General features: G+C 28.7%; 1 protein-coding gene across 1 annotated transcript in view; it reads left to right on the forward strand.

The window, feature by feature from the left end:
- The first annotated feature begins 1,285 nt into the window (after positions 1-1,285).
- LOC114132859 (heterogeneous nuclear ribonucleoprotein C-like 3) overlaps positions 1,286-18,963 on the forward strand; it is a 111,455-nt gene continuing 93,777 nt past the window's right edge. Inside the window, exon 1 of the mRNA XM_050198048.1 lies at positions 1,286-1,456. The gene's annotated coding sequence lies outside the window, so the exon portion shown is untranslated. The remainder of the gene's footprint in view (positions 1,457-18,963) is intronic.

Raw genomic sequence — 18,963 nt, forward strand, 5'->3', positions numbered from 1 at the left:
TTGGGTTATATTTTATTATAATAAAATTAATATTTCATTGCACGTGTCTTGAGAGCACAGCATCAACTGAAGACAACCGGAAAACCCATTTATCGAATATACTCGAAACGAAATGCGACAATAATATAATAAACGTGCTCCGAAAGAGTGTTACTGTCAAGAGCGGTCTGAAAAATTACATTTAAGGCCCGGAAAATTGTGTTATCCAGAACGTATTTTTTGAAAAAATCTAATGGTTTGCTGTTTAAGCTTTTTAAACATTTTAAAATTTAAACCTAGTTGGCTGAATAAAATGACTAATTCATTAGAAAAAATAACATATTATAATGTAATGGTATCTATAGCCTTTCTTATGTTCTTTTTGAACACTTTCAACATATAATAAGCAAAAAAAAAACTAAAACCAAAAAAAATTGTTAGTGATTTATTGTATATATAAGAAAACATCAATTTAAAGTCAGCATGATTGTTACTTTTATAATACATTTTAATAAACTATCAAAGTTTCCAAAATTAAAACTGAATATTTTATACGAATTAATAATTTATTATACTTCGGACAGTCGTCCAAGTCATAACAGGTTATGCCAATAGGCTAGCTGTCCCTGGGGAACGTTCCCTATATTCCGTTAGGTCAGACTGTCACTGGTTATATTAGGTATTATTGAGGCTGATTATAATATTATTATTGGACGAAAAAACGATAGTATTTACTATTTTCTGTGATCGTACCTATAATAAAGTGACAAAGTCGAATGTAGTGAGCGAGAAGACTGAGTATTTTACGAAAATAATAAAAAATAGACGTACAATTTCGGCTTTTCGCAATGAAATTTATTTTGGATTTACGATTAAAAAAAAAACGTGTCCGGTTTTACTCCGGAGACGAAATTCAGATCGGAACTGACGGATCGGAAGAATAAAGATATTAATCCGATGACCGTGACAGACGAATTTCACCGCAGCACGATGTCGGCAGTTTATGACGGATTTCTTAAACGAAAAATCGGAGTGACGAGAAACGCACGCGAACGGCCGCGAATAAAAAAACGATCGTATGTGCCCGTCGGAGTAAAAAAAAAAAGAAAAAAAAGGCACACACAGCCCTCGGGGGGTCTTTAACTGGGGGGGTGTTTGTTGGGGCACGGGGGGCGTATAGCGACCACGGTAAAACGATACAAGAGGGCGGAGAGACCGAGAGACCATGCGGACGACACGGCGATGCGCGCGCTCGACAGTGGTGACTTGTTGACCGGTACAGCGTCGGAGGCGTTGGCGTGTCGCGACGCGGGCGCTTGCGCTCCCGGAAAATCGTCGGGTGGTCGTGGCGGCGTGTCTCGCATGTGGTTCAGTACGGACGCCGTTCGCCCGACGATAGACACACGCGCCCGACCGTCGCCGCCGCCGTCACTTTAGCCCGCCGCCGCCTCCGCAGCTGATCGCAATAAGCAAGCAGGTACATAATAATTAATAATAATAATATTATTATAATTGATAATGTTATGACTGCACGATAATAATAATAATATCATCTGTTTGTGTACCTAACTCGACAACAGCTGATAAACATAACAACATAGTAACAGTGATATAAATAAATTATTCAATGAATTCTGGAATATAAAATCGGTCAAAGTACACGGATCGTTAAAATTCGACTAAGAGTTACGACGTTTTAACATTTTTCTGTCTAAGATTAGTTTCATTTAATTTTTAAAAACAAATAATTTATTTAAATGACAATATTATTATTCTTATCGGCTAGAATCATAACGTATCGAATTCACATATTTATGATTAAATCTAAAAATTATAATATTTAAAAAAAAAAGTTTATTTTTAAATTTTGGATTTTTTATAAACAGAAAGAAGTTATTTAATATTTGATTTTTGTGATTTTAAATTTCAAAAATAGAACATAATGCGATTTAATGCTGAGTATAACAGCATTTTAAAATAATAATTTGAACTTGAATTTAATATTTTAGATTTTTAGTTTCCTATATAATAAAATATTATATGAATGTGTTACAAAAATAAAAATATAATCAAAATTCAAAAATAAAATGATATAAATTTTCAAAATTATCTAGTTTTGGTTAGTGTGATTGATAATTTTTAAATATATCCTGCCTGGTCTTGTATATTGTATACGTATTAATATAGTTAAAAATGAACTAATCAGATTTTTTATATTAAGTATAATTTTATTTCGTTTTTTTATTGGAAATAAAAAAGTGAATTTTTAAACTATAAATTCTGCCGCAATTAAAAATGCTTGGTGATGAAAAAATATGATTCATAACTTTTTTTGTAATTAATACGATTAAAATTAATTTGATTCGCGGCCAAGTATACCCGCTCATATATGATATAATACCACGTTTTTGGGTAAATTTCTTAATTTTACGCTACAACCAAAAGTAATGGCTTTGATTAAGTAATCGGGGTTTTTTAAGAAAAAAGAAATTTCGAGATTTTTTTGTTTGTTATCAACAGAAATATGATTGCAGAGTATTTAGTGTTTGAAATATTTACCATAGAAAATTCAAAAGTTTTTGACAAACGGTCGATAAAAATAAAATATTTTTAAGTTACCATAGATAATCTGCGATAGAGTAGAAAAAATATTAAGTGTTAATAATTTTATTATTTTAGTGAAACGTTTTATTTGTTATTAGTAGTGTATTTTTTTTATATACTTTTTTATACTTTACTTTATTTTTTATATTACTTTATTTACTTTTTCAAATGTATTGATGATTTAATTAATATTTTACCACATTTGTTAACGAAATAAAAAAGTAATTGTGCATTAATTCTATTTAGTTGAGTACACATGGAATTAAAAGCTTATTCCTACAATTTCTTGGTTTTTATAACATTGGTACAGTCAATGATAATATTATGTAATAATACATAATATTATTATAACATTTTTTCGTTATTTATACTAAAACATTTAAGATATTATTCAGTATATTACAATGAATATTATTTTTATATATAATCTTAGAACTTTTAACTTTATTAAAACTTTAATTACTAAAAAATATTCGTCGAATAAAGATTATGGTTATTAAATACTACAACTTTTTTTTTCATTATTTGGGACCTTGGGGTCCAATATTGAAGGAATTTCCTAACGTCATTTTGGAATTTTCAATATTTATATTAAGATGTAAATACAGTAATGGTATCTTCAGTTTGCGTACTGGCCCTTAAAAATCGTTAGGAAAACAATTTAAAAATATTTTTATTTTAATACCTATGTGAGTGCGGGATAACGATAAATTGAGTGTACAAATTAAATATTTTAAAATCGTATTTAAACACAAATAAAGTGCATATAATTTATACATCTAAGTATACTACATCATATTACGTCAGTGATCAATTAGTAAATAACGTTACAATCTTTCTAACGTTGAACGAAAATTGATAGTCGTTTTCAGATTAATATAATATAATATTCATACCATCGTTTAAAAGTAATTAAATTAAAAATTGAGTTAATACTGTTAAAAATGTACCAATTATAATTAGTTTTAAATAAACTCAAATTATTTAGTTATTTTTCCGTTTTGAAATATTTATAACAAGTATACTGTACATAGCGCACAGATCTATAATTTACAGAGTCCATAAAAAATGTTAGGTTATACGACCCAAGCTTATGTAATTATTTTGTAACTAGAGTAAAGATTTGTTTACTAAAAACAAAAACAAAATCGAAATATGATGTTAATATACTCTGAGAAAATCTACAACGTATAATGTATATATTCTACTTATATTCTTTGAGTAAAATTGATTAAAATTACAAAAGTAAACTTTAGTATACAACATATTATTATTATTTTTTTTTAACAAAAACATACATATAATAACGGCACTTTGATTAGATAGTATTTAAGGATGTCATTACGTGTATACCAAAAGTGTTAAAAGTTTTAGACAACCAATGTAACAAACTTAAAACAATTTTTAAATTCAAAAAAAATAGATAATAAATAAATAAATGTAGAATATTTCTCAACAGCAAAAACTAATGATAATGATTTTAAATTAAAATACATTTGTACTTTTTTTCAAATTGTTTAAAATTTATCAATGTATTATCTTGAAAAAAATTAAATATTCTCTAATTCCAAAAAAAAATTTCAAGTATGAATTATTTGTCTTTATTTCAGTCTTCATTTTTTACCATTATAGAATTTTATTATAATATACACTTGATAAAGCTACGTGAAAATTATAAAAATACACTTATTAGAAGACTCTTTTGGTATAACGGCACATAAAATGACTAAAACATGACAAAAAAAATTTAAGTGTATACCTTTATATTCTGCAATATCATATCATATGAAATGCCGAAGTTGATAATTATTATTTTATCGTTCTGTCGATCATCGTTATGTTGATATAATATTATTGTTTTGTTTTATTTGCAGTGTTCCTAACCCGTAGTTTTAAAAGGGCTAGCTTTTAACTTAGAGCGTGCGTGCCTATAATTATTATTGCTAAATATGTACCTACCTATATATTACCCATCTCGTGGGGGCGTTTTGGTTACGGTATATCGATGATTGCCTCCGAAACAGCAGACCACAATATATTTAAACACACACACATATTATTTGTATATATAGGTACACTGCGTCTATGTCATTTCACGGGTAGACACGCGCATTTAATAAAAGTCCAAAAGTTATCTAATTGCACGAAAAGTTTATGCACTGCAGACATCGTGCGTTGTCTTGGTCGCGTTCTGCTGTATGAATGGGTCTTAAATTTATGTGCAAGTCTTAATAAGGTTTCGAGCAAAACAATCGAAATTTAAAATGCACATCATATCTGTTAATGTAACGCTGCCGGCACCGCTGTTGTAAAAACTAATTGGACGGCGTCGACGGAACTAATTATTGTTATTAAAAGAATAGTTTGTCTCGGAAACGATCGTTTTGACGACTAATTGCGACTGTTTGACTTGGTAAAGAATTTTCTTTTAATTCGACTAAAACGTACAAAAACAAAATTGTATATGTCTAAGTATAGTTTGGTACCCAAGTAGCGAGGGTGGCGAGAGAAAACAAGATAGGAATAATTGTACTTGACCCAGTAAATTCGTGACACAGAACACTCGAAGAGTTAATAATTAGTACACAATTCGGTTTTGCGCTAGCAGTAAATTTGATAAAAAATAATATATATTATTGTATATAAACAATCAAGTATATTCAGAATCGAATGACGGTAAAATTATGATGACGATATGTGAAGGATATAATATTATGACTTGAAGCGTTAATGTAACTTATTAGTCGACAAATAGCTGATTAACATGCTATTATAATAATAATGTAAAATGCAAGCTCAGAAACGGGTCGACGAAGCAAACTGCTGTCGGCAAACGATTATTTTAAATATGCATCCGTATCACACTGTGCGGTATTTAAATATTACATGAACGTTGTCCCGTTGTTTTGAGACGGAGGTCTATCACGTTCGTGGTATAATAATATTAATAATTATTATTATAACTCCTGTGCACGATACAATGAATTTAATAAATTATTTTGTCATCCTTTTTTTATTATGTGTGTGTGTGTGTGTGTGCGTTTTGTTTTGAGTGGTGATCGTATCCTGTATCTTCTTCCTCCAAAGTTAGTTCTATTTTTTTAAATAAAAATTTAATTAGTTGATTAATACGCGATAAAGGAGGGGATTTACAGAATAATCAATAAATATTATAATATATTATATTTTACACAAATCGAATACGCGTCTTTCGAATTAACTGCTTTACACGAACCTATGTATATACGAATTAATATCGGATGCTAGTCGAAATTGTATTTGATTTAATGATTATAATATAGTAAATGATAATATACTTAAAATAATATATAATATATAATTATATGTATATGTATTAAGTTTTCTTGATGCCTTGTTAAAATATGGTTAATGTCAAATAGTGGTTTTAATCAACTTGAATAACATTTTTAGATAGCAAATTGAATTACTTTTAAATAAATATAATTTAAAAAAACGACTACTCTAATATGCAATCTGCGTTCATTTTTCAATCTGTATACATAGGTAGTGTACAGAGGTGCTATAGAACGGAACGTTTTGAGCTGTTTTACTGCCCCTGAAAAAACAAACAAAGTAAACGTCATTGTACAAACAATATGGCTCTCTAGCTCCGTTAAAAATCTAAAATTATAAGTAAAACGATCGCTTTAGTTACCCCCCCCCAAAAAAAAGGTTAAGAATTATTAATATTACATTCTCGTAAAAAGAAATAAAGCCGAGGAATGAGATAAGTTTCATTTTTCAGCGGTACCGTAGTACTCCGATAAAAAAAAAAAAAAAACAATATAATATGCTGTGAATAATATTATACAGTTTACGATCGATTTGTTTTTTTGTCTTCTCGTTTTCGTGAATATTTACAGATTATTATCTAACAATATTATTATATTAAACGTTATAACAACACACAGCCGGATGTTTTTGCGGAGCACGTACGTGATTTGCGAAACGTTTTTACGGACGTGTACTCGTAAAATGTAAACACGGCCGATGACGTAAAAACAAGCTACGGTGAGCACAGCCCGGGAGCGCGTCGACTTCCCAATAATATGGTTGCCGTCGTATTATATTATTATGTATGATTTATGGATCTAAAATTAAACACAAACAGTAATAATTAATAATCGAATTCAATGCGTTCGGATTGACATATCGCAGTCGAAACGGTAAACACAATAATACTGATACATACTATGAACGGACGTTCCCCCATTGTTATTATTTATTTATTATTTTATTGCAGAAAATATAATTTATTGATTCGATATAAATAATACAACGTAGGTACAGCAATACGTTTATGGATATTTTGGCACTATGTAGCTCGGGATGTTTCTAAAAAACGTAATTTTAGGAACATTTTTAATAACCACATTTTTTAAATTTTGATCAAAATCAATATCGAGATATATCTAATATATATATATATAGTTGGAAGAATACTGAAAACTAACAAAAATTACATAAAAATATATGGCGTTAATGTTTAGAGATGACATTTTTTTTTCTTAATTGTAAATAATTAATGTAAGACGTAAAATGACAAAATTCAATATCGATAATTCAATTTATAACATTAAAAATATTTAATGATTTTTCAAACAAGTATAAACATTTTATTGATTATTTTAGTTCGAGTATATCATCGTAGTGTAGATTTTAAAATTAATTTTATAATATTCAAAATGTCATATACCTACTGATGAAAACGTGCATTATGACATAATATTTTATATTATTATTATGGTATAGATACTAGATAGGTATACAACTTTTGAATGATCAAATATATTTTGAAAATATTTTTTAAAGATCTTACAGGTGAATATAAAAGATATTGGAATATTTAAGCGTTTTAAATCTTTACTATAATGTATACAATATAACCGCCAAAAAATATTTTTTCGATTTTCGGCGATCGATCTTTATGATGTAATAACTTTTGACGTAGTTATTTCATTCAAATTAACGATGAACCTCTGACCTTTTACAAATTAACCCTATACCCCTCACCTATAGACAGCAGTGAGTAGACTAACAGCGGGTCGTGTATATAGAAGACTTTCTCATTTTACGACCATGCAGGCGCCATGGTTATAAGTCGATATAGGGTGATTCACCAAGCACGCTCATCCTCTAACCTCTTATTATTTTATAGTGCATTTAATTTTAATTTAATTTTTGGAATATTTACTTTTTAATATTATAGTTATTAACTTTAGATATTTTATTTTTACGAGTATATCGTCATTTTTCAAAATTATTTTTCCAGATGAAAATATTACTGTTCACTGTTAAGCAAGTGATTTTTTTTAAACCATGACTGCATACAAATCAAAATTCGTAGATTTTGAATTATTAAATTTAATATTATAATAAGATGTATGATAGTCTTTAATTATGGGTTTACATAACATTTTGAATATATGTGTAGTATTAAATTAAATTTTGTTAACTAACCCCAGAAAAAATGTATTAATATCACGAATTATTATCATTATATTTAGATATAAAATTAGATGATCACTCATAAACTATTTATTATTGGGTTTTTATTTACATTTAATAATACGTTATTTCCGCGGTAAGCATGTGTCGAAACAGGACATTTATTGAATGGTTTTGAAATCTAAGTATTTGAAAATATGATCTCTATTTTCTAAAAATGTATACTTTATAAAGTTTCAATAATCATAATTAAAAAAAAAAGTCACTTTCAAAGATAAGTTGGAAGAGGAAATGATCAAACTTGACTGATCACTCATTAAACTTTAATGAATAAACAAGATAGCTACATAATGTCGATCGTCAATCGCTTATCAGATAGATTATCTCACGTTCATTGTGGGTAGTTTATTGTACCAGTAGATTATTACGTTGTTTGTTATACTTAGCCTAACTGGCTGAACAATAATTATCATTATAATAAATAGTAAACTAAACGCTAAAACGCTATTCGTTTACGTGGCCAAGCGTATTAATTCGAGGCGGTGTTCGAGAAAAATCATGTGAGCTGTTGACGCATGGGCAAAAAAAAAGGGTCGCCATGTGTCAACAGCACAGCAAATAATTCGTCTGCACAAACGAAAGATATTATATTACTATAATAATATCTGGAGAGATTACACCAATCATAGTACAGCGACCATGAATCGTGTGAATATTAGACAGGTATCATCTGCAGTGTACAAATATATAGGGTGGACTTTGCTTGTTTTCCCATTTGATCGTAATGCCAGTGCGAAAAAAACGAATAAATTATTAATATTACTATAAATTTATAATCATAATCATATATGACTACACACGTTTCAAACACCACTATATATATATATTGTGTGTGTGTGGGTGTGTGTGTGTGTTCATGGACAAACATTCATATCAATGAAATAAAATAGAATCATAAAATTGTAGTAACCAGCATTAGGGTACGAATTGTCAAACTATAGCAACAAAAATATACTCCAGTGAATAAGGCGTATAGAAGTTATGTTAAAGTAATGTGGAAAATATGAGATTTCTATCTTTGGAATAATTAAGTATGTAATATTTTAGAATTAATGCGTAACTTATTATTGAATTAAAATAATATTTAATATTTAATATTGTATATTTTATTTTACCTTTTAATCGAGAAGTGATTATTTATATTGAAACTGTATTCATATTAATACTGAACCATTGAACCATATACTACAAAACACGTATTCATCATTTTTATTCGCAATAGTATAAAAGACATTTTATATACATATTGATACAATATTACGTATAAGCGTAAAGTATTACATTTACTAAATGATTATTTGTTTTTAAGTTGGATTCACCACTAACTAAAAACTATTAAAAACCACATAAACTTAAGATTTTTATGTAATATAAAAATTCAAAATAAATGCATAATCTATAAAATTATAGGTATTATACATATTACAACAAATAAGATAAGCAACATCAATCTTAAGTGCACAAAAGGAAAACAATGGTTAAGTGGTGTAGCTAAATTGCCTATTCAACACGCCGTGTTATCAGTTTTTCTTTATTGAAAAACATAATATACGTCATTTACATTAATTTAAAACCATATTACCATAATATTATTATTATTATTATGATTGACTACCTACCATTATTCATTCATTACAAAAATTACCTGATTTTTTACTCTTTATCTACCATAAATAATTATTAATGTGAATAATAATAATAATGAAAAAATAGCCACTTCTATAAATTATATTCTTGTTTTCATTTTAAGTTGGTTGTCATCATACTATTTAAGCCAGGACTTGGATTTTTAATGTCAGTGTATTACATTTTTTTCGTATATTACCTTTTACATAATAGTATTAATCATTCACTTTGATTTGAGTTCTCTAGTAAGAAGTATTTATTTGAAATCTATACGTACCGTATCGTGTGGTCACGATCAACTTTAACTCTTGGTATGAAATGAAGGAAAATAAAAGAGTATTGCAGTTAAAATTTACAAAAACAAATAAAATAATAATTTTACTCATTTTGCGGTACCACAAATTCTGTAGATTTCTTGATTGCGTTTTTAGTATATCAAGTGTACCTTTATTTTTTTTCTAATAATTTTGTACAATAATTGTGACATACGTTTTTGTGCGCAAACACTATTTTTACTGCTATCTTAGATCGATTGTATTATCAGCCACACGAATAAAATTATATCAAAATCTGTATTAAAATATTAACGAAGTCTAAACCCTTAAGTCGTACGATGACTTTTAAATAATAATAATAAATAAAAAAGCACAACAATCGTCGATACGTATTTATATCTAGTTTCTTAATAATAATAATAATAATAATATCAATATAAATAATAACGTTATTTTATAATATATAATATATAAACCCTTCGTAGGTTTTTATTTTTTGTAGTATTAAATTTATAATAATCGAACAGTATATTATGTACACAGCTTACAGCTACCACAATATCACAAGCGTGTTTACAACACACACTACCACCGTTCAGATTAATTTGGTTAGGTAGAAGTAGATATCGCATATTATACATTATAAATAAGTATTCTTACTCATATATACGCAATAATATTATATACATGAAAACCGTACCCTAAACATATTAAGCAGGTAAAACCGCGTTTTCCCTGTAAAACGTTTTTCGTATAAAAGGTACATTTTCCGTCTTTCCTGTAGATACACACACGTATATTATATTTTGTAATAATAATATATACAATAACGATAGCCAAATATATGGTAATGCTAATAAAACATTCGAGTATATAACAATATCATATACGCCACAGAATGATTATTTTGAAGGTCAACGTTTTTTTCTTTTGTAACGTACACGATATTTTGAAGTCATTACATTACCTACACAAAATTACATAATATCTGAAAAAAAAAACATATTACCATATTTTAAATACATTTTTTTGGTCGTTTTTTTTTTTACGTTTTTTTGAATGACAGAATCTCAAACTACTAGTTGTTAATTAGTTGTGACTTTATGAGTAAATGATTTTAAGTTCTCTGCAGATTACAGTGAATAAGTGAACAAGTGAACTAACATTTTTGGTGGTCTCCGTATGCCCCTCTATTTTTACACGACTAAACTTTTAATACTATATAACTACCCACTTACAAAATTAAATACGATAATGGTAAACATTTTTAAATAATCGTTTTTTTTTTTTTTACAAACGTGTTTTTTATAATAAATTCGAGTTATGTAAAAAAATATGTTTTTCCAAAAGCGTTCTTATTTTTTTAGAAAACAAGTGTTTACCATTAAAGCAATCATTCTATATCTATATAATATATGAGTATTCATTTAATGATATTCCGGATCGGTAGTTGAATGAAATATCGTATGCAAAATGTTTTGTTGTTTCCGTTTTCGAAGCGTAACTCTACGAAAGCGTATAGCAATATCCTTAAACAATATCGTTGTATACGTCCAAAAAAATATTTTATAACATATTATTAAGATGGGTAAAAAATTACTTTATAATAATAAGAACGGTATGTAAGGAATGAGGCGAATTACCGTGACTATGAGTACAAAACACCGTCGTGGAAATTATAATATACGTGACGCATAAAAAAATAAAACATCGACTGTGTTTGTGGTCATGTTGTTTTTCGTTACAACCATATTACTATATCGTTTACGTTAAATCAAAATAATACATATAGATAAGTAGAATTTAATGTTCTATCAAGTAATTCTGTGTTTCGTAAAAATATTTCATTTAAAACGACAAAACTGTAGTATTTATAATCGTATAAAATGAAACAAGCATTAATTAGTAAACACGAAGCTTTGAAATCATATTTAATAATATTGTCGCGTTAGAATTTTCGCCATTAAAATTAAATCAGATTTATGTTACACATTTTAAAAGTTACTAGACATCGTGTTGTCTATTTGGATAATATAATATGTATAATGTATATAATAATTATATTAACACCGCAATCGTAAATAGCTCATCTTTTTTCTCGTCGACTATGAATGATATAAATCTCGAACGTTAAGACTTCAAACGTCCTTTGAGCCATTAATATTAAAAAGCACAATTTTATCACGAGTTTGAAAGAGCTTAATTTAAACATTAGTGAATATTAATAACTTGGTACACAAAACATGACCCAAATGATATCTGAATTTAAAATTACGTGTGTGTACGCATTTTAAATAAATATAATTACATTATTTATGTAGTTTTTACTCTTTTTTTTTTTAATAACATATTCCCACCTTACATTAAATAGGTCAATACTATAAAGTACGAGTTGACACATTTTGCACCATTGAATATAATATAGCGTATGATATTCAACACGTTTATTATTATTTATTTTTTAAGACGAACTTATTATTTCACGAATAAAATGACATGTTTTTTATAATGTTATTCAGTATAAAAAAAATAATAATCCATGTTCCGTTTCATATAGCAAACTATTTCAAAAACATAACGGCAACAGTGAGTTATCGTTAAGCATCGTAGTATAAAAGTCAGGAGCGGGCTGTAGCCCATATTCTAAAAAACTAACGAAAATGGTTTCGTATACAAAAAAAAATACCCACTGTTTAATACCACCGACCTAAGCACGTCACCATCACTACCCCCCCCCCCCCTACCAATGGACTGAAATATTTGACGAGATGCATTCGGTCGACCGGCATTGTTGGTTTTATTTTTGAATTTAAATGCAAAGACCCTGGCGCCGAGTTCGCGGGATGTCCGCGTTTACGTCTCCTGCACATATATACGTAATAAAGGTATTAAAAAGTCGTTAGTTTTACAGGTGTCTGTGAGGAAGGTTCATTTAAAACGCATTAATATCGCGGGGACAGAGCGCGCAGGACTTGTCTCGCTCATTAATTACGCGGCGGAGTTTGCCGGAAAGGTTTTCGGTAAGTTTAGCCGTTCTCCGGACGCGGGACGGAAACATTTTTAATAAAATAAGTCACGAGTCCTCGAAACCAACATGACGTTCGCGTAGCGTAAAAATGTAAATTATGAATTCCTAACAGTTCTCTAATGCCTCGTATTATAATAATATAATGTTTACAAGCTAACGATAATATCATTATCTATGATTGTATAACGATTTTTAATAATATTATGAATAAACTAGATGCGCAAAGTTGGCATTCAATGTATAACAAAGTTGTATGAAAACCATCCAACAAATTGAGTTGACGGACTTTCGTACACAATTGTTGAAAATAGTTTATTATATCTTCCTCCTTGTATTTTCCATTCAAATTTATGTTGGAACTTACAACAACAGTTCAACAGGCCAATGTGCGTACCGTCGAATGGTTTTTGAAAGGGCTCAAAATAGTTATAATATTAGCCATGAACTCAGTATTACAAATTTTTAAGTTAAATATAAGTATACAAAAATAGAGGTTCCAATAATTTCCAATAGGTGTGCACATTATTAGATTATTTGTGTAAGACGTGTAGCACTGTAGCACAGTCTATACCTGTCAATACCTCACAAGTAATACTTAGTTTACTTGTTATTCCTCATATGAATATAAATTTAATTGTTCTGATTATAGAACTGAAGTTTATGATAAAAATCTGTCGACTGAAAATTAAAAAAAAAAATCAATTATTTCAGAACTATTATAATAATACAAATAATTAAGAAATTTATTATTATGTGTCCGAATAATATGTTATCACAATTGATTGTTTTAAAGAAAATTCGTTCACTACAATTATTTATAATATTATCATTGTTCAAAGGTTTAATTAAATTATATTATTAAAGCATACAGACATCACTGTACCGTCCGAATAGCTATAATTTATTGTATGTCAATGAAAATTTAAAAGTATTAACATATTTTTCTTAAAATTAAAATTAAAAATATAATTTATTATTATTCAGATAAAAATTAATTTTTTGCCTGGTTTTTTTGATTTTAAATAATTATCGCATAGAGATTTGGTTACGTTTATTATTATTAATTGTGTTTTTTCTTACCCGGTGTCTTACTGAATAAAGTATTCCGATTTCCGAAGTGTAAATGAATTAATTTGATGGTCACCTATTCGACGTAAAATAAATCAAAAATCACAACTGATTATCATCATTATCAATGTATTTTTGTTATACGTCGTATAATAGTTAGGTATAATAATGTGTTAATATATTAGTGTCGTAGCGCGAAGAAAAAATATCACAAATAGTCACGGCTCCGCAATACATATTATCGGATAAGTGAAAAAAAATTTGTCAGTCGTGAGATTATATAGGTAAGGGTAGATACCCTACGTAGTAATAATAATATATAATCGTCAAAACGGGGGAAAACGATGTAACGGACATAGGATGTTGTAGGCGACTGCGGGTAGTGGTGGAGCGTGTGACGGATGAATATCATCATTCGAGTAACGCTTTTCGGGATTAAAATGCGTCATATAAAATATTATCAGCGCCGGCAATTGGCAAATCGTTGTACCGACGACGTGTGCATGTGTGTTTATTCAAAAGTCCATTGCATATTATAATATTATTATATTATAATTTAACTGGACGGACGATCCCTTGACGGTACTGCACCCTCTGCCTCTGGTCTCGGACGTACATTAATAATAATAATAATAATTGAAAATGACATAATTTACGTATATATATCGTTGTTTGTCACACCACCCCTATAAACAATATGTATGCAATATAATATGGCGTACGACGTGAATGTACCCGGCCAGAGTTTTACTATACACCACAACCCGCGTTCGTCGGATCCTGTATCGTACACATACTCGTGTGGCGACATGTGCACTCCGTGTACTATCGTCGATTATATGTTTCTACCACGTTATATACCGTGGTAATGGTAGCTGTTTGTGTTGTAGTCGTGTACACTTGTTTGTGTATATACTACCAGTGGCGTCGACGATGGTGGATAGTTTGCACGCATCCCTCGTTGCACCATATTGGCCTAATGATTGATAGCGGATTAGACAACGAGCGGCGGTTAGCCACACTTAATTTATCATCCGTCGGGCGGTTATCGTTTTATTTGTAAACGCGCAATACTGATTTGTCATTCGAAACGATTTTTTTCTATTTTCTGTCCAATCCCCTCTTCCCCTACAAACTGTTTGATTGATAATTCGCGAATGATTATTCGCTTGTTCCTTCGTAGTTATAGTATAATTTTGCAGTACCTATTGCACCACACCGATTACCTATAACCTGTACAAGGAGTGAAGAAGTACGTACAGGATTTGTCGATATCATTATATTATTTACTCCATCAATATTGATATATTTGAATAAAAAAAATGTTTTTATCGAACATTTTTTACATAATTAACAACACCTATGCACTTGCACGAATGGTGACGCCATATTTAATCGTTCAGATCACAACCATAATAGAGATATTATCGGGTGATAACTGATAACCGCTTCATGCAAGATTTCCTTGTAGTCTTGTGTAGAATTACATTAAAAGTTTATTAAATTAATGGGTTACTAAAATTGAATGAATCAATCAAGGGCCATTAAATCATATTTACCACTATAGCTAACTAGCTCACTAAATCGATACATTAAATACTTTGTGATTGCTTTTGTACATTGGTGTTAGAATATTATTTTATACATTACCTATATTTATTTGGTACTTGCTATTCTTTATTTTTAATAATATATAACTAAAATTAAAAATTGAATTTAGTGATGACAGATAATCAATATTGGAGTTCGTCTTGATCTATCAGTGCTGATATCTAAACTAAACACATAGTAAAAAATGTATACAACAATAAACAATAATATACATAAGTACATTCATACACTTATTCAAACTTGGCATGAGTTTAAAAAAGAAAGCTTCAACACCGCCCGTCGTGGTCGTTTTCGGAAGTTCATTCGTTTATTACTCGACCCACGACTGTTCGTCGAATATAATATAATACATGTCATAACCATTACAATGTGTAATACCTTTATTATAAACTATGCGATATCGTTTACGTGATCGACAACCCTACGACGAGAAGAGTATACTTAATAATATATTTTACCGGAATACCGATGTTCGTCTGAAGTGATATAACACATTAATATATATTATTATTACGTAGTATTATAGTACTCACAGTCACCTCGGTATGTGTCTGTTATACTATGTAGGTATCGGGTACCTACATAATGCCTATATATAAAGGTATATCTACGGTGTTTTAGGCCGGATACGTGATGTCTCGCAGGACACCTAAACGTAATTTCCAATCCATTAACTATATTGTATTAATATTGTCGGGTCGTTTATATCGTTCACCGTTTGAAACTTACGAAATACGGATGGAAGTATATAATATCACAAGGGTGTTATCCGGCGATCGAGGTCGACCTTTCTACAGACTACTATTAGGGCATACGACACGTAATTACAATATAATAATACCATACTAATACGTCAACGGTAAATTTGTAGGTTACGCCTGTGACGTATTAACTATTATTTTCATATAAATGAAGGTGCTGTTTTTAACAGAATACGACTGAGATGTAAATAATACTATCATATTACTATTGGATTCCTATATGACGTTGTTATTGTTCGTGCCGTTTTGTTTTGTAATATACGTATTTGGGTCCACGCGCGTTACCTGAATGTGCTGCTGCATACTAATACCTCATTACCGAGAGAGAATTAAACGGCGTTAAATTGGATTTAAAAGAAATTAAAAATGTTACCACATTCCATGCAATGAATAAGAGAATACTTATTAATTACATTATTAATATATTATGTTTGTTATGATGAGATTTATTAACCCGTAAATTGTAATATATTACCCACTGAAATATTATATAGAATTGGTTGGAATAATTGCAGCATTAGATGAAACCGGAACGGATTTTGAAATTTAACATAATTACCATTAAACTAAAAAACCAACAAAACAATTTGTAATTACAAAATTAGTAAATTAAAGTAAATGTTTAAAGTTGATTTTAACGAATAATGTTTTTTCGACAAAATCTGAATAATTTAACTTATGATCGAAAATCAAAATAATATCTTTGATATAGTAACTGTCTCTAAACAGATGTTATAAATAAACACTTTTTTTTCGTAGTTTGAGAGAAGCTCTAATAAACTTCTCAACAATAGAATATTTAAACTTTAAAATCGTGTTTAGAATAACATGACAAAATCTTTATCTTTGAATAATTTATAAGGTAGTTAAAACTAATAATTGAAAATAAATACGTTTTAGTTTCAATTTCTTAGTAGGTACGTTCATTTTTATTATTTTCATTACCTTCATTATTTAGCTATTTTAATCCAAAAAAGTTTGAATGTCAAAAATGAGAGTAAATTGTGGTAAAAAATTAGTTATGTCTTATATGTTTTATGACATTTATTTAAATTTATTGGGGATATTAGTTCAATTTTCAAATATAAGTTGAATAGTTCAAATGTTTTTAAAATTGTTGGTAAATTTAATTTGTTATAATTCTTAAATTGGATTTTTTTTTTACAAAAATAGTGTTTCCAAATAGTAATAATAGTAATTTTCATAACCTATACGCATTTTTAAAGGTTAAAAATTTGAAATTTGTCTGTAAATGTATATTTCGATACTTCTTTTCATTCCCCAAAAACTCAATTTCTTTACATGGTCATCAAACTGAAATATTTAGTGTAGTATCTCTTAGCATGAACACACTGTAACCATTGATAATTGTTATATATGACTTATGATTTAAAAATAAATAACAACAATAATAACTATGTAAAGAAACTTGCTTGCAACATTTAGTGTTACAATATTATTTATAAACTTAAAAAGTTATATAATAATAATTGTTTTTTTTTTTTTATTATTTTCGAAATCATTAACACTTACTAGATTAAGCAAATAGATAACAAGTGTAACACTTATGTAAAATTAAACTCCTTGCGTATAAATTGATTTGGAAAACTACTTGTGTGTGTATATATTATAGTTTTGGTTTGTACCGTATATTAATGTTCTCATAACGATAAGTTTTCGATTTCCAGCCATAAAGCTAGCGGTATTGTTTAAATTAGTTGAAATGTCGACACTACAATGAAGTTCGATACCTATTTGTTATGACGTGAACCACAAAAAACTTTTCTAAAAATATTGTCCCTCGACCCATTTCTGTCCGTGTGTAGTTGACGATGAAATGCAATCATGTGGCGCAAAGAGTTTTCCCAGTTTGAACAACAAACTTCTGGATGGTGTGATTGTTTAATATTGTTTGCGACTCGATGGAGATCATTAAATTGACGATAAAATGTCTGACACACATTGCGATTTTATTCTGATGTCTGCAAAAAAAAAAATAATGTATTTGACACGTATTAAAATTATTGGTTTTTATGTACGTGCTTTTTATACCATTAAAATTTTTCGCCACGAGAGAAACTAAAACCTCGAAAAAATTTAAATTTAAATTTATTTTTTTGAGTTTCGTAATAAATTTTTGGAACATAATATAGAGGAAGCAGATTAACTTAAATAAACATTATAACAAGAATTATGCTAAGTATATTAAGTGAAAAAAACTTGATTTTCTGATAGTCATTAGAACGATAATGTATGAAATGTGAGGAATTATATTTACCTCTAGCGGTCGACCGAAGATTAAATTGAGTGCAGCATACCGTTTTGTGTGGATAAATTATTATTAACCGATATAGTAGGTATTATCCGTTTGAAATAAGCACATCATCATGTAGTTTATACGTTCATTGTACAGTTTTTTTATTTATTTATTTATTTATTTATGAATGTAAACGTCCACGAATGCTCAAGTACTGTATATGAA

The sequence above is a fragment of the Aphis gossypii genome, chromosome 1 (assembly GCF_020184175.1).
Source record: "Aphis gossypii isolate Hap1 chromosome 1, ASM2018417v2, whole genome shotgun sequence".
Lineage (NCBI taxonomy): Eukaryota > Metazoa > Arthropoda > Insecta > Hemiptera > Aphididae > Aphis > Aphis gossypii.